The 14,842-nt window shown below is 41.5% G+C and overlaps 1 pseudogene; it reads left to right on the top strand.

Annotated features, from left to right (window-relative positions):
• LOC106798312 (uncharacterized) overlaps positions 1 to 14,200 on the top strand; it is a 128,528-nt pseudogene extending 114,328 nt beyond the window's left edge.
• The last annotated feature ends 642 nt before the right edge of the window (positions 14,201 to 14,842 follow it).

Raw genomic sequence — 14,842 nt, 5'->3', positions numbered from 1 at the left:
CATAAAAGGCCCTTCCAGACGGCCAGGTCAGCAAATGATCGTCATTCCTAGTGCGGACCATGCACACAACATGACCACTCTTACACAGATATAGATGACATTACTACTTAGCAACATTCTGCCCAGCGACCGCAATGCCAATCTCCCCCTTCAAAAGTATCAGTTGGTTTGTGTCGTCCCGACATGGGTAAGTATGCATATGGTTCAACTGATTTCTGATACCATCTATTGTTTGCAGGGATCGCACCCACAGAGACACCCAGTGGACCTGAAGAAGTCCAATAGGGCCCTGGGGTTTCCAGCTCTGGTTACGGGCCTCTGTCAGCCCTACAGGGCGCCCGTTTCCCCCAGCAAGTTCATGTCGTCGTGGCATAGGTAAGTATGCACCTCCCCCAACTGATTTCTGATGTCATCTATTGTTTGTAGGGATCGTGCCCGCAAGACACCTAGTGGACCCGAAGAAGGCCAACAGGGTCTTGGAGTTGCCAGCTCTAAATACGGGTCTCTGTCAGTTCAAGGGAGTGCCTGTTGCCCCCAGCAAGGTCATCAGGCCCCCCTACCAATCGAGCTTTCATCAAGAAGTATTGCACCCCCAGGCAGACGCAGGGCGAAACACCACAACAGCATTGGGATGGCCGGTAGCGGGCAATAGACGCACCGCCGCCACCTCTAGAGTTCACCTCTGCTCATCCACAAAAAGGTTTGAGTATTGCCTACACCACATGGCCGACCAGCAGGCTACCAAGTCCAAAGCCAAAGGTAAGCAAAGTACTAGGTCAGTGACCGACAAGTCATAAGGCGTCCAGCTCAAGACGTTAAAGAAGCGCTACTAGGAGGCAACCTAGTAACTTTTAAATTTCTGCATGCTATTTGATCACCTTTTGTTTCTCAAGTCTTATTGGGACACACCTAGTTGCTCATGATCCTAAGAATTTAAATAAAACGAGCACAAGCTCGATAGGTAGTCATACCTCACAAAATATATGTATGCGTGTTTAGGTAGTGAAAAATACCTTAGATATGCATGTATGTAATTTAGGTAGCAAACAACTACCTCACAAAATATATATGTATGTTTAGGTAGCAAGATACCTTAGATATGCATGTATGTAGCAAAAAGATACCTCACAAAATATATATATGTATGTTTAGGTAGCAAGATACCTTGGATATGCATGTATATAGCAAAAATACCTCACAAAAATATACACATGTTTAGGTAGCAAGATACCTTGGATATGCATGTATATAGCAAAATACCTCATAAAAAAAAAGAAAAAAAAAGGAAAAAAAAACAAAAACAAACAAGAAAAAGAAATGAACAAATGAAAAAACAAAAAAGAGAAAAAAGAAAAATAAGTTGTTTAGCTGAAAAACCGACATGCTTTTGAAAAGAGATGACTTCCAACTTTTCTTTGAAAAAAAATTCATTGATCATAACTAGTTTTTGAAAAAATGTGTACACCTGAAGGGTGAACGCTGTGAAAATTTTCCCGGACGCCCGAAATGGACTCGGGTGAATGCACAAATTGATAAAAGAACATATTTTGGAAACATTGGGTTGATTTAAAATAGAGGAAATGAATCCTGAGCCCTAGCATCACATGACCATAAAAATTTGACACTTGAGTGTCCACATAGGTGCATGCATGACCAGTTTTGCATAAAGTTTCCAAATCATCATTTTTGCATGTGTCATGGAAATAATGTGGGGCATCCCTTTTTATCCTTGAACCAAACCAAACCCTGACATATATCATGCCTAGCCATTCTACAAGTCTTGAGCCAAAAATCTTGACTCACCATAAACCTTGACCCGGGGTGAGAATGTCAATCCTTACCCTCGAAAGCAAAAAAGAAGAGAAGGAAAATTTCCAATCAAAGAGAAAGAAAAAAAGAAGAAAAGGAAAATTTCCAATCAAAGAGAAAGGAAAAAAGGAAGCAAGGAAATTCCCAATCAAAGAGTGGGAGAAAGAAAAAAGAAACGAAAGAAACTTCCCAACCAAAGAATGGGAGAAATTAAAAAAAGAAGAAAGCTCCTGGTCAAAGAAACCAAAAGAAATGTGCAGAAAGGTCTTTGGACTGGACAATATCTGAACAATACAGAATTGTCCCCAAATGAACGAAAAGAAGGAAAGGGAACCACGATCTAAAATGGTCTTCTCCCTTTTATTGTCAACCAAAATCTTGTGCGCTAGCGACTTTTTCACCCCGCACTAAACAAAAACAGAAAAGGAAAAAGCCAACCAAAAAATCAAAAGGCCAAAAACACACAAAAGCCGAAAAACCCACCAAAAGAACCCATTCCCAAGGGAAGCCCTATTGATCCATGATCACGCATGTAATTTTTGGTTTGATAGGAAATAATTTGCAAAGTCAAGTCATGACATATCTATGGTTCGGAATTAGAATGAAACACTTACCTGTGCGAGATTAATACACTTTGAGTGATTTTCTTCTATTTTTGTCGAACCCAGTTTTTCCTCTAAATGGTCATTTAGAAACGAAATGCTAACATCCAAAATCTCATTTATGGTTATGGGGGATTTCATCAGCAGACTCTCCTTCCCTGGTAGACGCATTGTTTTTCACTCAAAAAAGCATATGCTGCTCTAATCAGCTGGAATATTTGTCTCTTTACTAAAGCATGTTTGCATTTTAGTGGAGAAAACACCAAGACTTTTTTAAGTCTCACAAGTTATCCAGAACTACGTAGGTCTGAGTTCCTCATTGGAGGATACGTAAGAGCAAAAGCCTCGCTTTTGTCGACCGCACCGCTTTTTGTTGCCATGACCCAAGAGTTGGTAACCCGCGGAGACACCTTACGGTTATCCGCACCTCGTCATTCAGTGACCCCAAGTGTGATTGATGAGCAGAAGCAAATGTGGTCATCTGCGCCCTTTCCGGAGATGTCAGCATCTTCCGGTGGAGACTTTTTCAAGTCTCACAAGTTATCCAAAACTACGTAGGTCTGAGTTCCTCATTGGAGGATACGTAGGAGCAAGAGCCTTGCTTTTGTCGGCCGCCCCACAAATCTCTGTCATACTGACCCTGAGGTCATGTGACATGCGGAGACAAAATTTGGTCATTCCGCACCCCTTTGCCATTCAGACACAGTCGTGTCCGATGGCACGCAGAGACAAAATTTGGTCATTCTGCACCCTTTGTCATCCAGAGGCGGCGGGCCCGATGACATGCGGAGACAAAATTTGGTCATTCCGCACCCCTTTGCCATTCAGACACGGTCGTGTCCGATGGCACGCAGAGACAAAATTTGGTCATTTTGCACCCTTTGTCATCCAGAGGCGGCGGGCCCGATGAAATGCAGAGACAAAATTTGGTCATTTCGCACCCCTTTGCCATTCAGACACAGTCATGTACGATGGTACACAGAGACAAAATTTGGTCATTCTGCACCTTTTGTCATCCAGAGGCGACGGGCCCGTTGACACGCGGAGATTTACATCATCTTCCGCACTCACAAGATCTGTCATACTGACTTTTGAGTCACGCTGACGGGCGGAAATACCCGAGTGGTTATCCGTATAAACATTCTTTTGCTATCTGTAAGATAGAACGCTTGATAGCATGCAGAGACTGACATCGTCTTCTGCACCTTTTGTTCCCTCGGGAACAACAAGTCATTTGCATGCGAAGATTTTATGGTCACCCGCGACTCTTGTCAATCGAGAGGAACGAAATTAGTGTCTTATCTTTACTTTCCTTTTATCTCCAATAAAAGACAAGTAAAGATGGGCAACTGTCATACCCTAATTTCGTCCGGGGACCTTTGCTTGATGACATGCGACCTTTGTTTGGTCCTTGTAAGGTGCTTGGCACCCATCATTAGGCAATTTGTGAAATTTCGGGACATGCCGAAAAACAAAAGAAAATATTGATGCACAATCCGTAAGGTTCCGTGACACACCGGAAATCAAATGGAAGCATCGTTGCATAGTTAGTGAGGTTCCGTAACATTCCGTAAGTCAAAAAGGGGATGATTATGTAATCCGCAAGGTTCCGTAACATTACGGAAAGAAAACAAGTATCGTTACGAAATTCGTAAGTTTCCGTAACTTTACGAAAAAAGAATCACCAAAAAAAAAGCAGAGGGGGGTGCACTTAGTAAAAATGGGGGTACAAATAGCAATCAGGCCCACTTGGGCCCTCCAGAAGATTCCTCCAGAAGGCTGTTGCTTCTGGAGGAAGCAACCTGGCTCGCCTGGGCGAGCTGGGCGGCAACCATCTCCCCTATTTTGCTATAAATTGGGGAGGAAGTGAGAAGGAAAAGGGTTCAGCCCCTTAGGCACTTCTCTCTCTTTCGAATTTGCTTGGAAAAATTGTTTCCCTGAAGAAAATCTAAGCCGAGGCGCTTCCGAAACGTTTCCGTAACGTTTTCCGTGAGCAATTTCGCAAAGGTTTTGACCGTTCTTCGACGTTCTTCATTCGTTCTTCATCGTTCTTCGATCTTCAATGGGTAAGTACCTTGAACCAAGCTTTTCAATTCATTCTATGTACCCGTGGTGGTCCACATTGTGTTTTGTGTATTTCTATCCTCGTTTCATTTACTTTTTATACCCCCTCTTGACGTGCTTAAGCCATTTTACTTAAGTCATTTCTCGCTTAACCTAAAAATAAAATAAATTTCCACCGATCGTTTGAATTGTATTATCCGTTAACTTCGGTTAAAATGAATTCTGACCGTTCGGTCGTGCCATAACCACGTTGGAAATAAAAAAAAGAGGTAAAATAATAATATAATAATCAAAAAAATATCTATGAGTAAAATAAAGCGGAAAATCAATCGGACGTTTTTCTCTTTGGGATTTCTCATTCTTAATCGAATTGACTAATAACTAAGGTGAAACTAAGGCTAAAATCAACTCGCCTAGTCAAGCTCGTCCACAAAAATAGGTTTTGAATTTTATCATTTAAATTTCTTACTAAGTAAATGGATCATTTTCAAGGTCCAACGCCTTAAAATGATCACCTCTTAAAGTAAAAAAGAATCACTTGATAAGAAAGAACTACGTAGGTCTGATTTCCTCATCGCAAATTGAGGAATACGTAGGAGCAAAGGGAAACACCCTTGTCGACCACAAAAAGAGAAAAATATAAAAATGGTATAAAGGATATAAAGACATAAAAAGGGAACATAGAAATCAAAGTCACATTTGCACATTCGATTAAAGGCTGCCGTCCCTTGGGACGGACGTGTGGGGTGCTAATACCTTCCCCGTGCGTAAATACAACTCCCGAACCTTTCACTTTAAAGTTCGTAGATCGCGTCTTTTCCGGTTTTCCCGACGTTTTCCTCAAATAAACGTTGGTGGCGACTCCACACGTATTCCTTTCGTGGAACACGCATCCCGCGAGTCACGCGTCGCCCTCCCGCCGAAGGGTAGGTTGCGACACCCTTTTTACTTTCTTATGTCTTTTATGCACCTTTTATATATTTTTTATCTTTTTGTGCTCGACGAGGGTGTTTCGCTTGCTCCTACGTATTCCTTAATTGTGATAAGGAAATCAGACCTACGTAGTTCTTTGAGAACCAAACGGTGGTTAATTTGTTTTTATCCTTTTTTTGCAAAATATGTTTTTATTGAATGAAAGGTCATTTTAAGGCGTTGGACCATTAGACAATCTTTTGATTCTTTTTGAAAGGAGAGAAAACATTAAGGCATTGGACCATTAATGATCTCTTGTTTATTTTTGAAAAGAGGTAATAAAGCTACGTGTTGTTTTTAGGCTTTCTTTAGAAATCTACATTTAACCAATAAAAGCGGAAAATACCATTTTAAGGCGTTTGGACCTTAAAAATGGCTTTTTTAGGTGATGACAAAAGTTTGATTTATGAATTGGTTTTAGTCTTAGTTTCACTTTGGTTATTAGTCAATTCGATTAAGAAAGAGAAATCCCAAAGAAAAAACGTCTGATTGATTTTTTTTTTATTATTTTACTAAAAGATATTTTTTTATTATTATATTATTATTTTGTCTTTTTTTTTTGGTTTTTAATGTAGTTACGGCATGACCAAACGGTCGGATTTTATTTTAACAAAAATTATAAGATGTTACAATACGAATGATCGGTGGAAATTTATTTTATTTTTTATTAGGTGAGAAATTGACTTAAATAAATGACTAAAGCACGTCAAAAGGGGGTACGAAAAGTAAATGAAATAAAAATAAAAGCACGCAAAACAAATGGGGACCACTAAGGGTACATAGAATGAAATGAAAAGTTCGATTTTGGGAACTTACCGGTTGAAGACCAAAGATCGACGAAGAACGAACGAAGAACGACGAAGAACGGTTGAAAATCTTTGCGAAATCACCCACGGAAACGTCTCAGAAGCGTTACGAAAGAAACCATTTTTCTCACTAATTTTAAGTGATTTTCAGATACCAGGAGGGTTGAACATTTTTGTTCTTCCCTCCTCCCCCTATTTATAGGAAAATGAGGGAGGAGCTTGCCACCCAGCTCGCCCAGGCGAGCTAGGTTGCTTCCTCTAGAAGGCGGTGCCTTCTAGAGAACTTCCTGGAAGGCCCAAGTGGGCCTGGTTGCTATTTGCTCCCCCTTATTTACTAAATACACCCCCTTCCTTTTTTGTTGATTCTTTTTTCGTAACGTTACGCAACTTTACGAATTTTGTAACGATACTTGTTTTCTTTCCGTAATGTCACGGAACCTTACAGATTACGTAATCATCCCTTTTTTGCCTTCCGAAATGTTACAGAACTGCACGAATTGTGCAACAATGCTTCCTTTTGACTTTCGGCATGTTACGGAACCTCACGGATTGTGCAACAATGCTTCCTTTCGACTTCTGGCATGTCACGGAACTTCACGGATTGCGTAACGATGGGTGCCAAGTACCTCGAAGTGGTCAAATGGGGGTCGCATCCCAACAAATGGATGGTCCCCGGATGAAATTAGGGCATGACAGTTGCCCCTCTTTACTTGTCTTTTATTGGAGATAAAAGGAAAGTAAAGATAAGACACTAATTTCGTTCGAGCGAAACACCATTTGGCCGGTCAATCTCCTTGCCAGCGGAACCTACAAAAATTTTGAAAGTGATCAGTACCGACACCATCCTGATACTGTCGAATTCGTTCCTCTCGGTCGACGAAAGGCGCGGATGACCATAATTTGTCTCTGCGTGCTATCGGACTTGATTGTTTCTAGATAGTGAAAAAAAATGTGGGATCAAATGGTTCCCCGCATTCAGAAAGTTATAACTAGTCAAGATCTGGGTGACAATACAAACTTCCTAGCGGTTTCTAATTATATGGGCCATTAAGTCTATCATATGCTGACAATAGATGAGAAGTCCATGGATCTCCTAGGGGGTGGAGTAGGTGTTCTCCATTGCTTTGGCCTTGGCTAGCAATCGGGGAAGTTCTTGGCTCCAGTTCAAGGTAAGAGCAAATCGGTCCATCCACATTGTTGCCTTTTGATGTAACGAGTCGACAACCCTTCCTCTAGCCTCCTTTTCCGTGTACACTTGGGCATACTTGTCCGCCACTCTATGCTCGTGGGCCGTGGTTAGATTTAGTTCTTCTTGGTACTTGCTGACGATGGCTAACATGTTGGTCTCTGTCTCGCATAACCGCTGAGACAAATTTCTTTTGGAACTTGAGCAAACCTTCAACTCATCTTTCAAGATCAAATTGTCTACTCATGATTGGTCCCTTTCCTCTCTCCGGAGCTTAAGCTCGCTGTTGTTGCCCCACAGAGCCCCTGGGAACTTGTTCCAGCCGTGCTCTTCCCTACGAGCCCTCTTGGTCTCATGTTCCAAGGCCTTGGTGGTAGCTATATTTATATCTCTCAGTTCGGCATTCTCCTTTCGGATCTTCAGAGCTACTGATTTGAACCATTCTTTGACTGTTTGGGCTTGCTCGAGTTCTGCCCTAAGGGCCTGCACCTCTTCGTCTTCCTTCGGTGCCTTAACTTCCTCCCTTTTAGCGGTTCTCAAACTCGGGAGCCAATCCAAACCTTGCACGTGGGCTTTCAACCACTTACGGTAGCCACCGATGGGCCCATTGTTGCTGCCCCTGAGTTCTTTGTCCTTCTTTCGCACCACCTCCCATGCCTTGTGGACCTTCTGAAGTGTCTCCACGTTGGTCTTATTGAAACCTCGTGAAATGACAGGCGCGAGCTCTTCCTCTAGTGGTGCTCCACTCATAGGGTAGCCAAGTTGCCTTATAGCAAGAACGGGATTGTAACTGATGCAACCCCTTGTCCCCATCAAGGGAACATTTGAAAATCCTCCGCACAAAATAAGAACCACGGTTCTTCCTTCTTTCCATCGAGGGAACCAATTGACAGACGCTCTTTCTTTGTTTGCTAAGAGTCGGTCCCAATTTGCCCCTCCTTTCTCTGTGCATGAACGATGGCTTTCTAGCGGGCTAGCATGCCTCACCTCTTGGCCAAAAAGGTGTGAAACCAACCATACATAAAGAGCCGGAGTACAACAAACAATCCTCGTACCGCTCTTATCACATCTTCGGTCGAAGGTGTCATATAGGTCAGCTAGCATAGCGACAACCGGGCTTTCCTTGTGGTCATGATAGGCGAGAAAAGCGTCGATCGCTGCTAGATTCACCAACCCATCCACATTGGGAAAGAGGACTCCTCCGAAGATCAACAGTGCGAGAATGTCTATGAACGGGGCCCATTCGCCTCTACCTGCCAAGATTCTTGCTTTTGCCTCCAAACATTTTCTCGGTATTCCAACCACCCCATTTTCGAGTTGCTTTCTGTGGTCTAATTCCTGCGCCGAGATTTGGACTATCTTAGAAATTCTAGCTAATGAGGGATAGAACCCTGAGAAGAGGTATGGTCTCCTTCCCCCTAGAGGACATCCTATGATCTCTTCAAATTCTTCCACCATGGGTGATAACTAGAAGTCCCCAAAGGTGAAGCACCTCAACGGCTGATCATAATACTGGGCGAGGGAGGCAATGGCCTCTGTGGAGACTTCTACCATGGCTAGGTCACAGATTTTACCATAAGCTTTGCGAAAAGCTTGCCGTTGGAGCTGACCCATCAACTGCCCTAACTCTTTTAGACTGGTGATCCCTAGGCTCTTGACCTTGACTTGATAGAACCTCTTTTTAAGTGAAGGCTTTTGACTTGATCCCATGTTTTACTAATGTGAAACAAAATCTAGTGCGAATCAAAACTCCAACATCTATCATGGGTGGAATGGATGAATGCATGAAGAAATGCATATGATACAGATGCAATTTATGAATACGGGAGCCCAGGAAATTGTCTCCTTCTTAGATACAACGTCTTGAGGTAGCACAGTGCCCGACGTATGTATTTAAGAAGGTGATGCGGACCCTCCGTTGGTTTGCCAAAGAGAAGGGATCAAGACAGAACCCGTGCATGATGCATATGCAAAAGGCACAACACGGGGATGTACATAGTACGCCAATATTCACAACCAAATATAAGCAAAGGGGTACATGACACTTTGACTACATGTATGGCAGTGTGAAAAATGGCATGCATCGTGTTTGCTTCGTGCCCTTATTTTAGGGACCTACATGGGAGGGAGCTAAAAGGGCTTTTAGTGATAATTCCCAAGGTGGTCATATCTCTCTTGGTGGTCTCTAGAGGTATGATCCCCTTTGAAGAACATATTGCAGTAGTAGGGACTACTAGTAACAATATGTTATCAAAGAGAAAAACTCTAGATGAGGGTTCACTGTAATCAAGCAAGTCGGAGACCTAGCATGATCACAGATTCACCTCCACTCCTTATGTTCCCACGAACCCGGGTATATGGCCCTTTTTCAACTCACCGTGTGTGCAAATAGTGTTGGTGTTTGTGTGCATCAAATGAATAAATATTTACCTCATGCATACATTTTAAAACGCACTAAAAGCATCAAAGAGTTATATATACAAGAACATAAGAAAAATAAAAGGGAAACCAAAAATGGAGAAAGTCATGACAAAACATTGCACAAGATTAAATGGCCTAACTCTCCAAAATAGTCCCCAGTGGAGTCGTCAACTGTCGCAACCTACCCTTCGGCGCGAGGGCGACGCGTGACTCGTGGGTGCGTCTTCCAAGAAAGGAATACGCGCGGAGTCACCACCAACGTTTATTTGAGGAAAACGTCGAAAAAACCGGAAAAGACGTGGTCTACGAATTTTAAGTGAAAGGCTCGGGAGTTGTATTTACGCACGGGGAAGGTATTAGCACCCCACACATTCGTCGCAAGAGACGACAACCTTTAATCAAATGTGCAAATATGACTTCAATTTGTGTTATCTTCCCTTTTTCACGTTCCTATGTCTTTTTATGCCTTTTATATATTTTTTTATCTTTTGTGGTCGACGAGGGTGTTTCCCTTGCTCCTACGTATTCCTTAATTGTGATTAGGAAATCAGACCTACGTAGTTCTTTGAGAACCTAACGGTGGTTAATTTGTTTTTATCCTTTTTTTGCAAAATATGTTTTTATTGAATGAAATGTCATTTTAAGGCGTTGGACCATTAAACAATCTTTCGATTCTTTTTGAAAGGAGAGAAAACATTAAGGCATTGGACCATTAATGATCTCTTGTTTATTTTTGAAAATAGGTAATAAAGCTACGTGTTGTTTTTAGGGTTTTTTTAGAAATCTACGTTTAACCAATAAAAGCGGAAAAGACCATTTTAAGGCGTTTGGACCTTAAAAATGGCTTTTTTAGGTGATGACAAAAGTTTGATTTATGAATTGGTTTTAGTCTTAGTTTCACTTTGGTTATTAATCAATTCGATTAAGAAAGAGAAATCCCAAAGAAAAAACGTCTGATTGATTTTTTTATTATTATTTTACTAAAAGATATTTTTTGATTATTATATTATTATTTTGTCTCTTTTTTGGTTTTTAACGTGGTTACAGCATGATCGAATGGTCGGATTTTATTTTAACAGAAATTAAAAGACATTATAATACGAATGATCGGTGGAAATTTATTTTATTTTTTATTAGGCAAGAAAATGACTTAAATAAATGACTAAAGCACGTCAAAAGGGGGTACAGAAAATAAATGAAATAAAAATAAAAGCACGCGAAACAAATGGGGACCACTAATTGTACATAGAATGAATTGAAAAGTTCGATTTCGGGAACTTACCGGTTGTAGACCGAAGATCGACGAAGAACGGTTGAAAATCTTCACGAAATCACCCACGGAAACGTCTTGGAAGCGTTACGCAAGCGCATTGGCTTGGATTTTATTCACGAAAACAATTTTTCTCACTAATTTTAAGTGATTCTCAGATGCCAGGAGGGTTGAACATTTTTGTTCTTCCCTCCTCCCCCTATTTATAGGAAAATGACAGAGGAGCTTGCCACCAGCTCACCCAGGCGAGCTAGGTTGCTTCCTCCAAAAGGCACCACCTTCTGGAGAACTTCTTGGAAGGCCCAAGTGGGCCTGGTTGCTATTTGCACCCCCCTGTTTACTAAATACACCCCTTCCTTTTTTGTTGATTCTTTTTCCATAACGTTACGGAACTTTACGAATTTCGTAACGGTACTTGTTTTCTTTCCGTAATGCCATGGAACCTTACGGATTATGTAATCATCCCCTTTTTGCCTTCCGGAATGTTATGGAACTTCACGAATTGTGCAATAATGCTTCCTTTTGACTTCCGGCATGTTACGGAGCCTCACGGATTGTGCAACAATGCTTCCTTTCGACTTTCGGCATGTCACGGAACTTCACGGATTGTCTAACGGTTGGTGCCAAGTACCTCAAAGTGGTCAAACGAGGGTTGCATCCCAACAAACGAATGGTCCCCGGACGAAATTAGGGTATTCCTAACAAAAAAATGGAAGAAGCGGAAAAGGAGATCTTGGAGACCTTCAGGAAAGTAGAGGTGAACATACGTCTGCTAGATGCCATCAAGTAGATTCCAAGATATGCCAAGTTTCTAAAGGAGTTGTGCACCCATAAAAGGAAGCTCAAAGGCAATGAAAGGATTAGCATGGGCAGAAATGTGTCAGCATTGATAGGTAAATCTGTTCCTCACATTCCTAAGAAATGTAAGGACCCAAGTACTTTCTGTATACCTTGCATTATTGGGAACAATAAATTTGAGAATGCCATGCTAGATCAAGGAGCATCAGTTAGTGTCATGCCTCAGCCCATTTTCAATTCTTTATCTCTTGGACCTTTGCAATCTACAGATGTGGTGATTTATTTGGCAAATATAAGTGTTTCTTACCCCGCAGGTTTCATAGAGGATGTGCTGGTTCGGGTTGGTGAACTTATTTTTCCTGTTGATTTTTATGTTCTTAATATGGAAGAGGGATTTTCCCATGGTTCAGTTCCAATTATTTTAGACAGGCCATTTATGAAAATAGCCCGAACCAAGATAGATGTTTATGCTAGCACATTGTCTATGGAATTTGGTGATATTGTTGTTCGTTTTAACATTCTTGATGCCATGAAACATCCGTATAAGGATCATTCTGTCTTTTGTGCTGAGATAATTGATCAGATTGTTGATGATTATATGTTTGATTTTGATTCTGTTCTTCATGGTAGGAAACATCCATTTTTATCTGATCTGCATACTTGTCATTCCTTATGCATTGAATCCGAATCTTAGTTTGAATTTGATTCTGTATCTAATTTTTATGCTGAGAATGAATCTGAATTTGAGTCTGGTTCTGATTTTCTGGGCGTTGTACCTCTTGATGTTGATTTTTTTAGAGTCAGAATGCACTAACCATGTTGCAGAAAGTACATATACTTTTGACTTGCTTTATGAGGTACAGGCTGAGGAACCTTCTTCTTCTCTTACCCTGGTTCCTCCCAATGTTTAGCCACCACCCACACCAGAGTTGAAGCCCTTACCAGCAACCCTCAAGTATGCTTACTTGGAGGACAAGGAAAAATTTCCAGTGATCATCTCTACCTCCCTTGCTGTTGAGCAAGAGGAGAAATTGTTGCTAGTTCTCAAGAAGCACATGAAAGCCATTGGATGGACTTTAGCAGACATTCCTGGTATTAGCCCATCTACCTGCATTCATAGGATACTTTTAGAGGATGGAGCTAAGCCAGTGAGGCAGCCACAGCGGCGACTCAACCCCGTCATTCTAGATGTGGTGAAAAAGGAGGTGACCAAGCACTCACAGAAATTAAGAATGAAAGGGATGAGCTTATCCCCAAAAGAGTGTAGAACAGCTGGCGAGTCTGCATTGATTATAGGAGGCTGAACCAGGTAATCAGAAAAGATCATTTTCCCCTGCCATTCATTGATCAAATGCTTGAGCGCTTGGCATGTAAGTTTCATTACTATTTTCTTTATGGTTTTTCTGGTTATTTACAAATTCATATTGCTCCTGAGGATCAAGAAAAGACCACATTCACCTGTCCCTTTGGCACTTTTGCCTATAAGAGGAATCCCTTTGGCCTATGCAATGCCCCCGGTACCTTCTAGCGGTGTATGCTTAGCATTTTCAGTGACTTTTTAGAGAGTTGCATAGAGGTGTTTATGAATGATTTTACTGTTTATGGATCCTCTTTTGATACATGTTTGGATAGTCTGGATAGAGTTCTTAGTAGATGCATTGAAACTAACCTTGTGCTGAATTTTGAAAAATGTCACTTCATGGTAGAACAAGGTATTGTTTTAGGGCATATCATTTCTAGTAGGGGCATAGAGGCAGACCCTGCAAAAATAGTTGTTATTTCACAATTTCCTTACCCCTCTTGCATGCGAGAGGTTCGTTCTTTTCTTGCTCATGTAGAGTTTTATAGGCCCTTTATCAAGGATTTTAGCAAAGTGGTCCTTCCACTATCCAATCTGCTACAAAAGGAGGTGGAGTTTGATTTTGAAGATCGGTGCATAGAGGCTTTTGATTGCCTCGAGCGTGCGGTGACTACCACCACTATCATTCACGAACCTGATTGGACAACCCCATTTGAGCTAATGTGTGATGTAACCAATTACGCATTGGGGGATGTCCTTGCTCAAAGGATTGATAAGCTACCTTGGGTGATCTACTACGCTTCCAGAACTTTGGATGTTGCTCAAGCAAATTACACTACCACAGAGAAGGAGCTATTAGCGATAGTTTTTGCTCTTGAGAAATTTCGTTCATATTTACTTGGTATTTGTGTTATTGTTTATACTAACCATGCAGCTCTGAAGTACCTGTTGAAGAAGGCTGAATCAAAGCCTAGATTGATCAAGTGGATGCTTTGGCTCCAAGAGTTTGATTTGGAGATCCATGATCGGAGCAGAGCCCAGAACCTCGTGGCTGACCATCTGAGTAGGATTAAGCGTGTGTCTGAGGACTCACCCATTCGGGATGATTTTTCAGATGACCATTTGTACATTCTGTATAGTGTCATACCCTAATTTCGTCCGGGGATTATTACTTGATAATATGCAACCTTTGATCGGCTGCTTTGAGATACTTGGCATCCTTTGTTTCACAATATGTGAAGTCCCGAAACATGCCGGAAATCAAAAGGAAGCAGGCTTACGCGATCCGTGAAATTTCGTAATGTGGCAGAAACCAAAAGGAGGTGTTGTTACGCAATCCGTGAGTTTCCGTAACTTCTTCGAAAGCTAAAAAAGAGTAAATACATGATCCGTAAGGATCCGTAACCTTACGGAAAGAAAATAAGTATCATTACGAAATTCATAAAGTTTCGTAACGCTACGGAAAAAGAATCACCAAAAAAGGTAAAGGGGGGTGAACTTATCAAGATAGGGGTGTAAATAGCAATTCAAATCTAGGCCCTTCCGGAAAATTTTGGAAGTTGGGTTGCTTAAGGAGGAAGCAACTGGGCGCCAAGCTCCTCCACATTTTTGAAA

The sequence above is a fragment of the Glycine max genome, chromosome 3 (genome assembly GCF_000004515.6).
Source record: "Glycine max cultivar Williams 82 chromosome 3, Glycine_max_v4.0, whole genome shotgun sequence".
Lineage (NCBI taxonomy): Eukaryota > Viridiplantae > Streptophyta > Magnoliopsida > Fabales > Fabaceae > Glycine > Glycine max.
Note: the sequence above shows the minus strand (reverse complement) of the source record. Positions and strands in the feature narration are given on the sequence as shown.